At 45.0% G+C, this 16,457-nt stretch overlaps 1 long non-coding RNA gene across 1 annotated transcript; it reads left to right on the top strand.

Moving 5' to 3' along the window:
* On the top strand, nucleotides 1,309-2,990 carry LOC110435553. The gene is made up of 2 exons (XR_002453290.1): nucleotides 1,309-1,443; nucleotides 1,879-2,990. It is a non-coding gene; the product is annotated as an uncharacterized LOC110435553 (long non-coding RNA).

Below are 16,457 nucleotides of genomic sequence, written 5' to 3'. Positions count from 1 at the left end.
GCATCTGGTGATGCATATGCCTCTGCAATGGTCGTGGGAGTACCATCTATGAGATAGACAATGAAGTCATCACCAAAGGATTTATCAACCCTTTGTCTCTTACTCCTTCTAGGAGCTACAACCTTCTTATCCTCTTCAATACCAAGTGGGTCTATAATTGGCTCTATCGAGGGTGTGGGCTCAGTAATAAATTCATTAGACGAACTCGGTAAAGAATAAGCAACATTCATTGGGAAAATATTCTCAAAGAAAGTAACATCCCATGACTCCAAAAGTGTATCAACTAAACATCAGGCGCTTTAGATTTTATCACTAAGTACTTCTAAGCCATTCTATGGTGCGCATAACCCAAAAAGATACAATCAACTGTCTTTGGTCCAAGCTTGCATTTTTTATTAATTTGTACGCTGACCATGGCCAAACAGCCCCACGTACACAAATAATTGAGTGATGGTTTCCTTCCTTTCCATCCTTCATACGGAGTAACTTCACTATTCTTTGTTGGAACTCTATTTAGAACATGACATGTTGTTAAAACAGCCTACCCCCACCATGCTTTAGCCATACCGGATGTTCCTAACATGGCATTCACCAAGTCCATTAACGTCCGGTTCTTTCTTTCGGCAACCCCATTAGATTGGGGTGAATATTGTGGTGTCCATTCATCAATTATTCCATCCTCCACACAGAAAAGATCGAAATCATTGGAAAAATACTCTCCACCACGATCAGACCTAACACGCTTGTTTTTCTTTTCTAATTGGTTCTCCACCTCAGCCTTATATGTCTTAAACATTCAAACGCCTCATCTTTAGTTTTAAAAAGAAACACATAGCAACATTCAGTTGCATCATCAATTAAAGTCATGAAGTATCTTTTTCCTCCTTTTATCAACACACCATTCATTTCATAAATACCAGACTGTATGAGCTCTAGTAATGTCGTGCACCTCTCATCTATAGCTTTGTCAGGCTTACGAGGTTGCTTCGCTTGCACACATGCTTGACATTTAGAGCCATTGACAATAGAAAAGTTCAGAATTAAACTCATACTGGATAAACGTGTCATACAACCAAAATTAATGTGACACAAACATGAATGCCATATATCAGCCACTAAATTGTTTGAATCACACACATGGTTCACAACTTTATTACAGAAATCGGAGAGTGAAAAGTGGAACAAGCCTTCGCTCTCGTTGCCTTTGCCAGTGAATTGGCCATATCTCGAGATGACTAATTTATTTGACTCAAACACCAGCTTGAACCCATCTCGACACAAGAGAGATCCACTAACAAGGTTCTTCTTTATTGAGGGCGCATGCTGCATGTTCTTGAGCCACACGATCTTTCCCGAAGTGAACTTTAGATCGACCGAACCAACACCAAGAATAGAAGCATGCAAGCCGTTCCCCATCATGATGGTTGAACCTCGTGCGATCTGGTAAGATGAAAACATAGAGATATCAGTACAAACATGAATATTGGCTCCTGTATTAATCCACCAATCATTAGATTGAAATATATAAAATACACTAGGTAAATAATTATTGTACCTAGATCCGCTAGGATCGCCAATAGTCACATTGGCAAATTTCTGCCCCTGTTGATTCTTTTTGCCTTTGTGGTGCTTGCACTTCTTGGCAAACTGTCCATTCTCACTGCAAACGAAGCACACAACTTCATCCATGTTCATCTTCTTCTTCTTGAACTGAGTAGTCTAAATAGCCTTTTGCTTGGTCTTGCCAGCATGCTACATCACATTAGCACTAGACTGTTTTGGGGCTTTTGGTGGAGCATCCTTTGCCCATGCCTTCTCTTCAACATCAAGACCAGCCAATAGATCCTCAACTGAGATCTTCTATCTTTTATGTTTCAGAGCTGTGGCAAAGTTTCTCCATGATGGAGGCAACTTGGTAATGATACTACCAGCGACAAACTTGTCGGGCAAGATGTGTCTGAGTTGTTCAAGTTCTCTCAAAATAAGTTGGAACTCATGAGCCTGTTCCACGATTGAACGGTTTTTAACCATTTTGAAGTTGTGGTACTTCTCCATCACATACAACTCGTGACCAACGTCTATAGCACCAAACTTATGTTCAAGTGCCTCCCACAGTTCAGTAGCACTTTTGATGTTCATGTAAACATCACACAAGTGGTCAGAGAGAATGCTAAGAACGTATTCGATGAAAATCATCGTAGCCGCATTAAACTCTTGTCTTTCTCAGATCTGAGAGGTAGTGCGGGAGGATTACCCACGACCCAAAACACGCCCCATCCATGAGCCACAACTGGGCCCTCGTTTGCCATCTCTTGAAATTCACACCAGTGAACTTCTCTGGTTTCATCGCATCAGTATATCCCTTAGTCATTGCTAAATGCCTATCAGGTTTTTGGATTGTTGGAAATAAAAGCAATTTAGCGATGCATAGATTAATTCTGACAACAAGAAACAGACTAACGACATGTATCACAGATATATGAATCAAAACTAGCACTACGATTTGAATCAAATTTACGGGGTCTAGTGCTAGCAACAAAAATGATATGAGACCGAACAACAGAGAGAGGATAGACATCCTTATAGTGGGGTTGTCGACGCGAAGGAAGAAGAGGAAGAAGACGAAGACCATCGATGGAGATCGGCGAACACCGGGCGTAGAGGGAAGAAGACGTCCAGTGAGCAGCCGCAACGGTGCTTCCCAAAAACCTGATACGCCCCCTACCCCGTGTAGGGACGCGAGGAGACGTAGGCTTTGAAGCCTGCTCTCCTGACACCGATGCCACATCGGCGACGAGATGGGGAAGATGGTGGCAGCGTAGTAATGTGGTGAGGAAGAGATGAATCTCTTGGTCCAAAGAATGGTGTCTCGCCCCATATTTATACACACGTCGCACGCAGCAAATTGGAAAGCAATCAATCACAGTATTATGGAAACATTACCTGTCGTTTACGCACTTACCATAATACGAGAATAATTTCTTACCAAATAGGCCAGCACAATCTCCTCCATGCATGCAAAAGTTCCAAGTAGCAAAAGGATGCCACGCACCCACAAGGGTCGAAGCGGGAACTTGTCGGACCATTCACGCGCATGTCGTGCATGCGCACCCATTGGCCCCGCCCCGCCTTGCTCGGCCCGGCGAGGCGAGGCGAGCGGGTGCGCGCGCGTGTGGTTCTTCCTTTTCCTCTCCCCAATAGTTTCAACAATATGGAGATAGCTCAACTATTTAAGTTGACCTCACTCCACTTGATGTAGCAAGGTGGGACTAATGTACCCCATCTTTTCCATATATACATGCATGTGTGAGTGGGCCTTTGGAATTTATTTGGAATTGTTTGGCCCATGGCCGAAAACATCTAACAGATCTAACGTGGCAAGAAAAAGTTAGAAGGGAGAGTAGTCACTAACGTCGAATAAATATCTAATCTATTTCACATAGCCCAAGAACATGTGAGACGAGTATGTGGGTCTAATAATATAAGAATATATAAAATAGTCTTTCCTTATGTCTCTTACCTCCACGTCAGCTACCTACGTAGCTAGTACCATTGTGGACGCCCTAACGGATCCATAGTCTACCACACGCGAAACCTATCGGAAGAATATATCAAATAGTCTTTGCTTATGTCTCTCACCTCCACGTCAGCTAACTACATAGCTAGTACCATTCTGGACGCCCTAATTGATCCATAGTCTGCCACCCACGAAACCTATCGGTGTTAGCATAACTTTTTTGAAACTCCATTGAGGATGAGCACTCGGCACTAGTGTCCTTCGGCATGTGCAACTGAGGAGCCAGAGATCCCCTCCATCGATGTCCTTTAGCAAGGGATCCAGGATCCCCTTCCTTAAGTCTGGCCCCATACTCGCCCGCTTCTTCAACTCTAGCAACTTCCTTCATTCCTCCCTCACCATTGAATCTTTGAGTGTACCCACCTTTTGATGAGAACATCACTCCATCAGATACAAATGTCGGTACTCTCATAATTATGCAAGGAGCCATTATTAGAGCTCAAGTGTCACAATTAAATTTACAGGTGAGCTTGTTCCTGAGTGATATTTTTCACGATTTTGAGAATAGATTACTACTTAATGATGTTTTTATTCATAGAAATATTGAAGAGAATCACGAAGGACATGGATGAGCGTTTGAGGTGGAGAGGACCAGCCTAGGAGTCTAATTCACGATGAAGGCACAACCCACCTTGGACTTTAGTAGTAGCCCTTCTAAAAAATGTTGCCCAGGACACATAGGGACTCTAATTTCAGTATTCCACGTATCCACAGAAAGTAATAAGGATATAAATTCTATATATCCATGGAAAGCTAAGGATATAAATTTTGCAATGCAACAAGAAGTAAGTCAAAACTCCTTCTAAGTCAAAGGGAATCACTAAAACATGTTACTAAGTTGTATTTTGTGTCGTTGGCCTCTATATCATGTCGGAGCCAAAGGGGTGCGTCCAACTTATGGTAATTATTTGATACAAAGATAATCCAATAATAGAAAAGCTGACTGGATATGGACAAGAAGAGGAGTTTTGCTTGAAAAAACAATCAAATTTACTATGTCCTACTCTTACGAGGACATGACACCTTCTACATTTGCATAGTGATTTTTGGTATAATTCACTTGATTCCATATGTACATATCATTATTTGTTTATAGGTATAAATATGGCTCAAAGTGCAAGTTCATCAAAGTTGAACTTTTGGTTCATTGGCAGCCCAACAGTGCTTCATTGAAATGGCCTATCATCCATTTGAAGTGCGATCGAGGTCAATGAGCCCTTGACAGAAAACTTAATTGGTAAGATTTCAAGTAGATCTAGTCCCACCTCATTATCACGTCGGCAGTCCTCCAAATCATCAAGATATTTTGTCATTCTTTCTACCGAAAACTACATCATCATCGTGGCCTTTTTCATCCTTGGTACCCTGGCCCAAGTGGGAGCGTTAGGGTTTGAGTTTTGCTTAGATTATTCTATTTACAATTGTTTCACTATTGTCAATTTGTAAGACCCCAACTTTATGAGATTAATCATTCATCTACAAATTTGGTTGCATTCTTTCTTGTTCTTGCTTGTGTTCTTTGATTTGTAGACAAGGATTAGCCTTTTTGGCGAGGTCGATCTTACAGTGTTGGTCAATAACCTAATGAGACATGGTGCTATGATTAAGCAGTTTAGGACATGTTGTTTGGAACCCAAATTGTTTTATGACTTGACTCCACCAAATCGATAGTTACTAGAACCTCTTAGAAGATCGAGAACCCTAGTTCACATCATGCTCCACCACTATTTTTGAATTTTTTATAAACCATGACACATTATTGTGGTCACTTTTGATCCGAATCATAGCTCCCAAGTCCCAAACATTGTTAGAAAAAGGGGTCTGTTGACAAAAGAGGTTTGGCCTACTCATTGACAGTGAGGCATGTGTATTTCAAATCAAAGGTTCCTAGCATGTATGATGTAGAGCCATGAAGTTTCATCCTCCTCCATGAAATATATGAAATTCCCTAGCTTTGAGAATGATTATTGTTGGGTGTTGATGGTCGTTAAGTACTAAAATTAACCATCAAATAAACATGGAAAAGGATCAATATGCACCAAGCATCTAGAATTAGGGTTTAAACTGACAGAATTCCACGAGCTTTGGTGTTTATCTATTTCTGCAGGGGTTATCAAAAAATACGGAGAGAAGGCCCACATGTCATGTTTACAATGAGATAATTACGTGCCACACAATTTTCCTCAATCTAGAAGAGTCCAGAAGCCACGGGAACGAACGGGAGACCGGACGGGCTCGGGGGCAGGGCGCCCGCCCACCCCCCTTGGGCGCCCGCCCAGGTCTCGGGGCCAATCCGAACCAAACTCTTGGATCGTGTTCCACTGCCTTTGAGGATAAATCTAAACCATGCAATCAAGGTCGGTTTGATCCGACGGCCCAAATTCACTTGAAAGGACTATATAACCAAGGCCTCTCCACCCCTGGGGGAGAGAAGAGAGGAGGAGAAGTCATTATCGGAGGTAGCCATCAAAGTTAGGGTTTAGAGCTTCTCTCCCACAGAGAATTAGAATTAGCTACTCCCTAATCCTTCAAGTTTAGAGGATTGATTAGATAGCAATTAGAGAAGTAGAGCACTACGCTCTGGATTCGGATCTTCGGAAATAAAGACTGGTATTATTCATATCTTTCTCAAATACTTTGTTCTAATTGCATTATGTCTCTATTTATTATGCTCTTAGTCTGCTCTAGTTCTATATTTGATATAGTTATGATTGATAATGAGTTTATGTATAAGTTTGCAAAGCGCTTAGCTCTTGACGCGAGGGAGTTAAGTGGTAGATCACATGTGGGCGTGGTGCTTAGATGTGATTTACCTACAAATGTATCCTATTGGTCGGGTTGTGTGGTAGTTCGCGATAGTGACAGCTTCATTGATTCTTATATAGTCCACCCTCCGTTGATAGGGCAGACAGAATTTGTATTGCGGAGTAAGTCTTGCGATGTTCTGATTTACTTTAGCAATATTCCTTCTACATGAATGAAGAGTCTTTTATGCTATACATGATCTTGTAGATAACTAGAGTAGATTGTGACTTAATAGATAGTAGATAACTTAGAATCCATTCTCTAGCTAATCCGACGTCACCTACATATATGAGGAGTAGTCTATTTTCTAATCGCTGTGTTATTTACCCATGAACTTATACTTCATTATCATTATCTTTATGGTTTACCCCCTGCCAAAGTAAGTGACTGTGTGACGAGTTTCTCATAGTAATCATGTTCTTGCAAGTTTATCTCTAGTCTATGCCTTGATAGATTTTGTCCTTATTTTAAATTCATCCCTTTTGTTCTCTTAAGCAAAATTATAAATAACGATACTTGGAATACTTATCCTGGTGAAATGCTACAATGAGGTGTTTTATCTGTGCGCTTACGGATAGAATAGATTATTTTCTAGAGAGCCTCCATATTTATAAATACCTTTGTACACTCTGGCATCATGATGGGGATGACAACCTAGTATTCAAGTGGTGTTAGCTAGTGTCAACAAGCATTTCTGGCGCCGTTGCTGGGGACAAAAAGGGTAACACATAGGAACGGTAAGGAAAGTCAGGAAATCAGTCAAGGTTATTCACATAAAATATTAGACTAGACTATAGAGAAATAATTGCATAAAACAGCTACTAAGTGAGAAATCATAACAAGGCACCTTTGCTTTGGCAGGTTCACCCTGTTGTTTTTCTATGTTTATATTTTTATACAGGGTATATCAGGATTGACTTTGGGTACATTAAACTCTTCATCATCAGAACCAAAGCAATCAAGAAAGAAAGAAGAAGCTAGCCACCAATTGCTGAAGCTATGGCACAAAAGACCTTGCAAGAATTCTCTACTTCAAGTCTTGAGAACATTCCAACTGGTCTAAGATTTGCAGTAGAAGAAGGAGCACCCAAGTTCGAGCTCAAGTCAAGCCTCATCAATTTGGTACAAGCTACACAATTCAGTGGAAAGGCACATGAAGATGCTAGTGCACACTTGCAGAATTTCTTAGAGATTGGAAGCACAATCCACATCAACGGAGTTGACAAAGACGTCATACTGCTTTGCCTTTTTCCATTCTCACTAGAAGGGAAAGCGAGGAAGTGGTTCTACACTTATCAAGATAACATCAACAACTGGACGAACTTGTCAGATGCCTTTCTATCAAAGTTTTTCCCTATAGGCAAAACAACTGCCTTAAGAGGAAATATTGTCAGTTTCCAACAGCGGAAGACAGAAACCATTTCAGAAGCATGGGAGCGTTTTCAAGGATACATATCAGGTTGTCCTCACCATGGAATGGCCACATGGTTACTTATGCAGACCTTCTACCATGGATTAACCCAGAAGGCTTGTGAGTGCCTAGATGCATCTGCTAAAGGATCATTCTTGGAGCTAACAATTGGAAAAGCAGAGATACTTTTGGATAAGATAGCAGAAAACCAAAGTTGTTTCCAAGATGAAGCTCAACAATGTCATCAAACTGAAGAAATACCAGAAGAAGTAAATGCATTATCAACCAAGATGGAAATTTGCTCCATTGGATTGACCAGAGGGCCAAGTTCAAAGAAGATCAAAGGGCCATTGAGACAGCATACAAATATCATCCTACTTCGAGTCAACCCAATAGCAAAGGAATGAATTCAGGTAATACTTTCAAGCAACTTTCATTAAAAGAGATAATTGCTCAACAAACCAAAACTAATGATGAAGTTAAACAAAGGCTAGACACAAATGAATCATCTCTAAAAGATATACACAATAAAATGGATTTTCTATTAACTACCTTTGATGAGCAAAACACTCTTAATAAAAGGGTAGAGCTTAAATTAATAAAGCTAGCTGCTGCACTGCCTGTTGCTACTAACATTGAGCAGGTAAAGAACATACCTACAAGAGGAGGCAAAGCCACTAGGGATCCCCCATACCCAAATGAGAAACAAAGAACATCAGAACCAGTGCAACCAGCAGTGATAGAAGAAGAAAGCCCAGTTGAAGCAGAAGGTCTGCTGCAACCACCAAGAACTGGAGAAATGAGGAAAGATTTTCACGACACCAACTATTTGCCATTTCCCAGAAGAAACAGAGGACTGCAGTCGGATGAGCAGTTTGGTAAGTTTGTAGAGGTTATTCAGAAATTATATGTCAACATACCTCTGCTTGATGCCGTACAGGTACCTACATATGCAAAGTACATCAGAGATATTCTTAACAAGAAGAGACCACTGCCCACCACTGAGGTTATCAAGCTGACAGAAGAATGTAGTGCGGCCATCCTCAATAAACCACCAAAGAAGAAGGAAGATCCCGGATGTCCCACTATTGATTGCTCAATCGGAAACCAACACTTCAACAATGCATATTGTGATCTCGGAGCAAGTGTCAGTGTGATGCCAGCATCAGTCTACAAAAAGCTTGAGCATGCGACCCTAGAACCAACATCAATGTGCCTCCAACTAGCAGATCAATCAGTTCGACACCCGTTGGGCATCGCTGAAAACATTCTAGTCAAGATCAGAGATTTCCTTGTGCTAGTAGACTTCGTGGTACTGGACATGAGTCCTGACTCAAAAGTGTCCATTATCCTTGGAAGGCCATTTCTGAGCACTGCCAATGCCCACATTGATGTCGGGAAAGGAGAAATCAAGTTCAACATCAACGGAAAAGAAGAACACTTCACATTCAAGCCCAGACCAGAGAGAGACCCTACAGTGAAGGAAGTTCATGAAGAACCACTGGAGACACCATCTCTGAAGGAAAGTAATTCAGAAGATTAAAAGATTTGGAGGTCCAGCTTCGGGGACCTAAAAATCCCAAACCCTCATCGGGAGGTAAATCGGTATTTATCCGCATCATTAATTCTTGCATAATTAATTCTTGCATTAGTCATATATATTCATAGCATAATTATAATAATCAAAAGCCCCATATAAATAATATTTATGGTGTGTAACAACCCATATTTATTAATTATTGTGGAGGCACAAAAATAATTTTCCATTATCATTTCAAAAAGTTTTAATTCTCATAGTGTCGAGGATATCAGTAAGGGGTATCCCAACTGATGTACATAACAAGATCGTCCGTACGAAAGTCGAGATCCCCAACTCGACGCTCTACACAATCACGCATATAGTCATCGACGACCTCAGCCTCGAAGACGGAAAGGGCGTCGAGCGAATCAAGCAGGGCTCGAGCACCAACTACCGTCGAATACGGAAACGAGCTCGAGCGAAACGGCGGGCATCAAGCGCAAGGGCGCCGCCCGCCGCCTGACACGCGCACGGGAGCCAGAGCATTTAATGCGCCTGTCACATTCCCACCTAACACGCCAGTCACGGGAAGCGTGATAGGGAACAGGCATCCGTCTCGTCATTCTTTTTGCAGCCTTCCCCACCAAACGACCCAGAGCATGTCAGGATGCAGGAAGTAGGGATGGAACGTCTAGTCAGGACCCCCTCGAGACGCCAAAAGTCAATACTCTGGATAGCAAGGTGCTATAGGGCGCCCGACCCTCGACCGGACATGTTTCCTTCCTGGAGAAGGGTTGGACGCCGACGGACGACACTGCCACCACTCTGACGTATCAGCCGTCATGACATACAGGCGTGCAATGGACTAGCAGGCCCAAGACGGTATACGGCATGGGATATAAGGGCACGCGTAATCATCATCAAGCTACTAGGACGGGATGGCTCGAGACCACGCCGGTACGAAAGCCTCGAGTAGGTCAGCGCGCCATGCCTCTATCGACCCCTAGTCTGATGCCTATATATGTACCCTAGGTCTCTTCTTGGAACTATAAAAGGGGAGACCCGGGAAAAAACACGGGACATCACAAAAAACACAACACCACACTCATACGCAGCAGAATTCCCACACTCCATATCACGCTTGTATCCGCCCCTGTACAAGCACTTAGGTGCAAAATAATACAAACTCTCCCCCCCCCGCTGGACGTAGGGCCTTCTCTTGCCCGAACCAGGATAAATCCTTGTGTCTTTTTGCATCACCATCTAGGAAAGGGAAGCACGCATACAAATTCACTCGTTGGTGTGACCCCCGTGGGGAAAACACCGACAGTTGGCGCGCCAGGTAGGGGTCCTGCGTGTTTTCTCATCGATTTCCCATTCCATTCCCAGATGGCCACTCCTTCTTCACCGATTTCGCGCTCCACGGTGATTTGGTTTGGGAGTCTCGAGTTCATGTCTACTGGCTCCAGCTATCACATGATCTTGCTCTCAGTCAAAGGACCGGGAGGAGCCCGCGTTGCACCAGCACGAACGAGGGCCCCGAGACGCCCTCGCCACCACGCCTCCCCGCCCAAGAATAGGCGTGGACGGCACCACCATCGCCCTTCCACCTCGCCACGACCAGCAGTCCGTGCCAGGCAGGAAACGGCACGAGAGCCGATAGCCCCGCGCACCGTGGGCACGACGGCTCAATGCCGCGAGGACCGCACGACGACAGGAGAAGACGCGCCCCGCGTACTCTCCCCCACCGCCCGGCTACTTCCACACGGGCTGTTCGCCGCAAGAGGAGCCTTGCCGTTCGGCCTGGAGAATGCCGCAACGTCACACGCTAGGGCAATGTGCCCAAATGCCCAGACATACGTGGAGCGACCAATGGTCCTCCCACGCGACCCTGAAGCATGACCACGGGCATCCGAGCAACCAGACTTCTCACAGGTACGAGGCCTCCACCGCCTGGGCCCAGGACGGTACACGATCACCTCCCTCAGGCAGAGGCTGTTGGAGGAAGGGCGCGGATGTTTCTACGCCACCGAGCCGGACTCCAGCTTAGAATCTGACAGTTACGACCCTACTAGGGAGTGTTTCCACGTCGACGGAGCGGTGGAAACCATCGACGAGACACAAGACGCCGTTGCGGGCGGGCGAGCCCCTGCAGCAAGGGAAGACCCCAGGACACCTAGGAATGATGGTCAGATCGACCCACCTCCGCAAGAAGACAGAGCCGCGCAAATTGCGCAACTACAAGAGCTCAAGGCAAAGCTTGACGAGGACCGCGAGCGCATTATCCTGCTTGAACAGATCCTCGAGCAGGACCTGCCTTACCCGCCCGGCAGAAGTCTCCACAGACGAGCTCGAGAGGTGCACCGACAAATCGTCGGAGATGCAGAGCCAGAGCAACCTATCAGCCGTTTCCCTCGAGCAGGCTAGAACGTTGTGGCGGCAACAATGTTGTTACGCAACATGCCCGAGCCCTCGAACTCCTAGGCGTGGCGCATCCGAGACAAGGTACAAACCTTGCTCCAGGTGGCAGCGGTTCAACAAGCAGAAAGCTCGGCCTCTCGACGTCGAGGGGCGGCCACTGAAAAGCGCGATGAGCCAGCCCAAAACGAAAAGGAGGTGTCAGTTCATCAACAGCCACCCCCCCGAGGAAGAAAGACCACGCTCGTTCTCCCCATCGACAATCAGCGTCGACACGACGCGCGACGCGACATTGAAGAGAATCGACGCCGTCGGTACGGGGACGCGGGAGAGCGCGGTTACAGCGCACATCGCGGTGGGAGGTATGACAGCGATGAGGACCGGATGGACCTCGAGCCACCAGGCCCACAGGTGTTCAGTAGGGCAATCCGCAGCACGCCCCTGCCCAGTCCGTTCCGACCCCCGGCCAGCATCGCAAAGTACAATGGTGAAACTAAACCAGAGTTGTGGCTGGCCGATTTCAGGCTGGCCTGTCAGCTAGGAGGCGCTCGAGGAGAAGATCGAGCCATCATCAGACAGCTACCACTTTTCCTCTCTGACACCGCCCGTCGGTGGCTCGAGGAACTTCCAGCCGATCAGATTCACGACTGGGTCAATTTGGTTAGAGTTTTCGAGGGTAATTTCAAAGGGACCTACATACGGCCAGGGAACTCGTGGGACCTCAGCAAGTGCAAGCAGAAGTCAGGAGAAACACTTCGAGAGTATGCTCGACGCTTCTCAAAGCAACACACCGAGCTGCCGCACATCCCCGATCATGACGTCATCCTAGCTTTCGTCTCTGGAACCACCAGTCGAGACTTGGTACGGGAATTAGGCCGAAATCATCCTCAGACCGTCGACGAACTAATGGATGTGGTGGCAAACTACGCCGCAAGTGAAGAAGCGGTCGGTGCGTTCTTCAGCTGTGAAGGAAGGAAAGGCAAGCAGCCCGCCGATGAAGATGGGACCCCTAGTCGAGGGCCCAAGAAGAACAAGAAGAAGCAGAAAACGCGGCAATTCCAGCGGGAAGACTTCGACGACGATCTTGTCGCCGCCGTGGAACGCAAAAGGCCTCGAGGCCCTCCAGATGGAGGCATCTTCGATAAGATGCTAGAGGAGCCGTGCCCTTACCATAAGGGAGGAGCCAACCACAAGCTCAAAGACTGCCGTATGCTGAAAGCATTTTGACGGTCTGGAGATCAAGAAGGACGCACGCGACGACTCGAAGAAGGAGAAGGGCGGCGATAAGGAGGACAACAAGGCCGACGACGGTTTCCCTGCCGTCCACGACTGTTACATGATCTACAGTGGACCCTTTACGCAGTTGACCACAAGACAGCGCAAGAGGGGACGTCGTGAGGTCTTCGCGGCAAGAATGGCGGTGCCCCAATACCTCAGCTGGTCGAGCACCCCCATCACCTTCGATCGAGAGGGCCATCCAGACAAGGTAGTTGCCCCAGGCGTCTTCCCGCTCGTTGTTGACGGTCCTTAATGCTCACATTTAACCATCAACTAATCATGGAAAAGGATCAAAATGCAACCAACACCTAGACTTAGGGTTTTATCTGACAGAATTCCACGAGTTTTGGTGTTTGTCTATTTCTGCAGGGGGTTATCAGGAAATACGGAAGAAAGGCCCACACGTCGGGTTTACATAGAGATATTAACGTGCCGCACAATTATCTACCTTCTAGAAGAGTCCAGAAGCCACGGGAGCGAACGGGAGACGTAACGGAGCCGGGCACTGGGCGCCCGCCCTCCCCCCTGGACCAATCAGGGTGAAGTTCGGGGATCATGCTCCATCGACCTAATACTTCAAGGAAAACCACACGATCAATGTCGGTTTGATCCGACGGCCCAGATTCACTTGAAGGGACTATAAAACCAGACCCCCCTGGCCCCTGGAGATCATACCTCTTCTACAGAATCAAAGCTAGGGTTTCAATTCTTCATCCAAGTAGAGAGGATCCCTCTAGTTCTTCTAGTTCTACCTCTAGTTCATCTAGATCTAGTTCTAGTTCATCTAGTTCTAGTTCTAGTTCCTCTAGTTCTAGTTCTAGTTAGTTCTAGTTGTAATCTAGAAAATAGGGAGAGAGAAGAGGAGAGCGGAGGAGGAGGAGCCAGATCTGTCAGATCTTGCTCAACATTGTACTTTTGCAGCTACTGGTTCATTCTTCATCGTTCTCCAGGTTCTTCAATTCATAATCCTGAGTTCTTTAATTACTTTTATTTACATTCAAGTTATTTATTGGATTCCCGCTTGCATCAAGTGCTCTAATCTTTGCAACATTAGAGTAGTAATTAATAGATTAGATGTGGTGTTTAGTCTTGCAATTACCTAGAATTGCACCCAATCCTGCGGATTGTTGTGGTAGCCTTAGGGTAGTGACAGCCCTAACGGTCGACGTATTCCACCACGTTCGGATCGGTGTTTGTAGGACCGTAGTCGGAGCTTCCTAGCCCCTTCTCATCTCTTTCTGTGGTTAGTGTTCTGATGTCCCGATATAGATAATCTTGAAGTAATTCTTGATTCTTAGATCAACTAGAGAACTCTCAGGAAACTTCCTCTCTTCCCACCAAAAATAATTATATAGTTATCCTTAGGCGATCTTGGATCTTAATTAGTACACTCACGTTCTCTGTGGAAAATCGATACTCTGGAATACTCCCGGGTGAAAGCTACATCGGTATCCGTGCGCTTGCGGATTTTTCTGTTTGTGTTTAAAATACCCAACAAGCTTTCTGGCGCTGTTGCCGGGGAACGGTAGCTGTGCTAGTTTCGAACCAAGTCGTCCGTGTATCCTTTTTCCTTTCCTTTTTACCACACTCACCTTACCATTTTCACCATACCACATGGATTTCACTCCTATCTATAAATTCTTTGCTCCAAAGGGCGAGTTATTAGAGCCACCACCACCATCACATCCAATTATTACAGATGGCTACGACCTCGGCCCTGATCTAATAGCCATGATTCAGGAGCAACCCTTCTCTGGGCAAGTAGATGAAGATCCATACACCCACCTTAGAGAATTCGAGCAGTTGTGCTCTTGCCGATCTATTTCTGGCATGACACAAGAAACCCTTAAATGGAAATTATTTCCGTTCTCCCTTTTGCGAAGAGCAAAAAAGTGGTATGCTCATTCTGTAGGGAGCGTTAATGGAAATTGGGATGAACTTCGAGACAACTTTTGTCTCGCTTTCTTCCCACTTTTTCGAATTGCTGACCTTAGAATTGAAATTCTTACATTCAAACAAAGAGAGAAGGAAACTTTAGGAGCAGCTTGGGCTAGGTTCACAAGCCTTACCAATTCCGGTCCAAACCTTTCCCTACCTGACCACGTACTGTACTACCACTTTTATCGTGGTCTAAGCAAGGAAGCTGCTCTTCACCTCGACATTGCTTCAGGAGGCTCATTCACACACAAACTCACAGATGAGGGGAGAGCTATCCTATAGAGAATCCTTGAAAATACCCCTTACACAGGCATTTATGATGAGTTTCCTGAAGAAGAAGAAGAAGAAGAAGAAGTCGAGCCTGATCCTAAACCAAAAGATGAGGAACTTGCAACCGAGTTAGAAATTCCACCTGACCCACCTATTAATTTGGTTGTAGAGAAACCTCCTGATAAGGGAATGCAAAACCAACTAAAGGATGATGAACCACCACCTTTAGAGCATCTCTTTGAATTCGAGGAAGATCTTTTTGAAGATTATGGAAACACCTCGAATTTTCCTATCCAAACACGACCTCTAGTAAGGACCACTCAATCTGTTCTAAGAGTAGAATCTGTTGACATAGAACACATCAAAAGCCATTCGGCTATTCTGAGTTATGAATGGCTAACAGAAGCAGAGCTGTCTCCTGAGGTAGCTCGAATCATCACTCCTTCAACCATTCTTCTGTGCCAAATTAGAAGGTCCCCTAGGAAGGTCCACTACAGTCCATATGTTGGGATAAATGTTATTTCCAAGGAGTTAGCTGACACTCTTTATCCCAACGAGTCCATAACCCCATCTCAAAAACTTTTACAAAGTCCATCTAGATTAATTCTAGAGAGCCATGGGGTATTAAGGGCAGTTCCTATTAGAATCAAGGACTCTGGAATATGTCTAGATTTTCACATTTATGACATACCGGAGATTCCTCTCTTGATTGGTAGACCAATCATGAAACTTCTACAAGAACAACCACAACGAGGTCATTTAGACTTCAAACTTGGGAATTCCACTATTGTTGTTCCTCTAGCTAGATCAATTAACACGATAGTGGAACCCAAACTTGACCCAGATCCTATTGAGGAGGTCTTAATGGTGACTCAAGAGGAGATGACCCAACCATTATTTAATCATGAACACTTTGTTCAAGAAGAAGAAGAGTTGGTAGAACCCGTTGAGCTAGACAAAAATGAACTACCTTCACCTCCTTCGATAGAATTAAAACCTCTTCCTTGTGGCCTTAGATATGTCTTTTTGCACAACAACTCAAAAACTCCAGTAATTATCAGTGACAAGCTTTCCGATTATGAAACACAACAACTTGTTACTGTTCTTGAAAGACATAGATCAGCATTTGGCTACTCTCTTGAGGATCTCACGGGCATTAGTCCCATTCCCTGCACTCATCGTATCCCTATTGATCCCAATTCTACACCTTCAAGGGAACCACAACGGAGACTTAACAATGC

This window comes from Sorghum bicolor, chromosome 5, assembly GCF_000003195.3.
Source record: "Sorghum bicolor cultivar BTx623 chromosome 5, Sorghum_bicolor_NCBIv3, whole genome shotgun sequence".
Classification (NCBI taxonomy): Eukaryota; Viridiplantae; Streptophyta; class Magnoliopsida; order Poales; family Poaceae; genus Sorghum; species Sorghum bicolor.
This window is presented reverse-complemented; position numbering and strand designations above follow the sequence as displayed.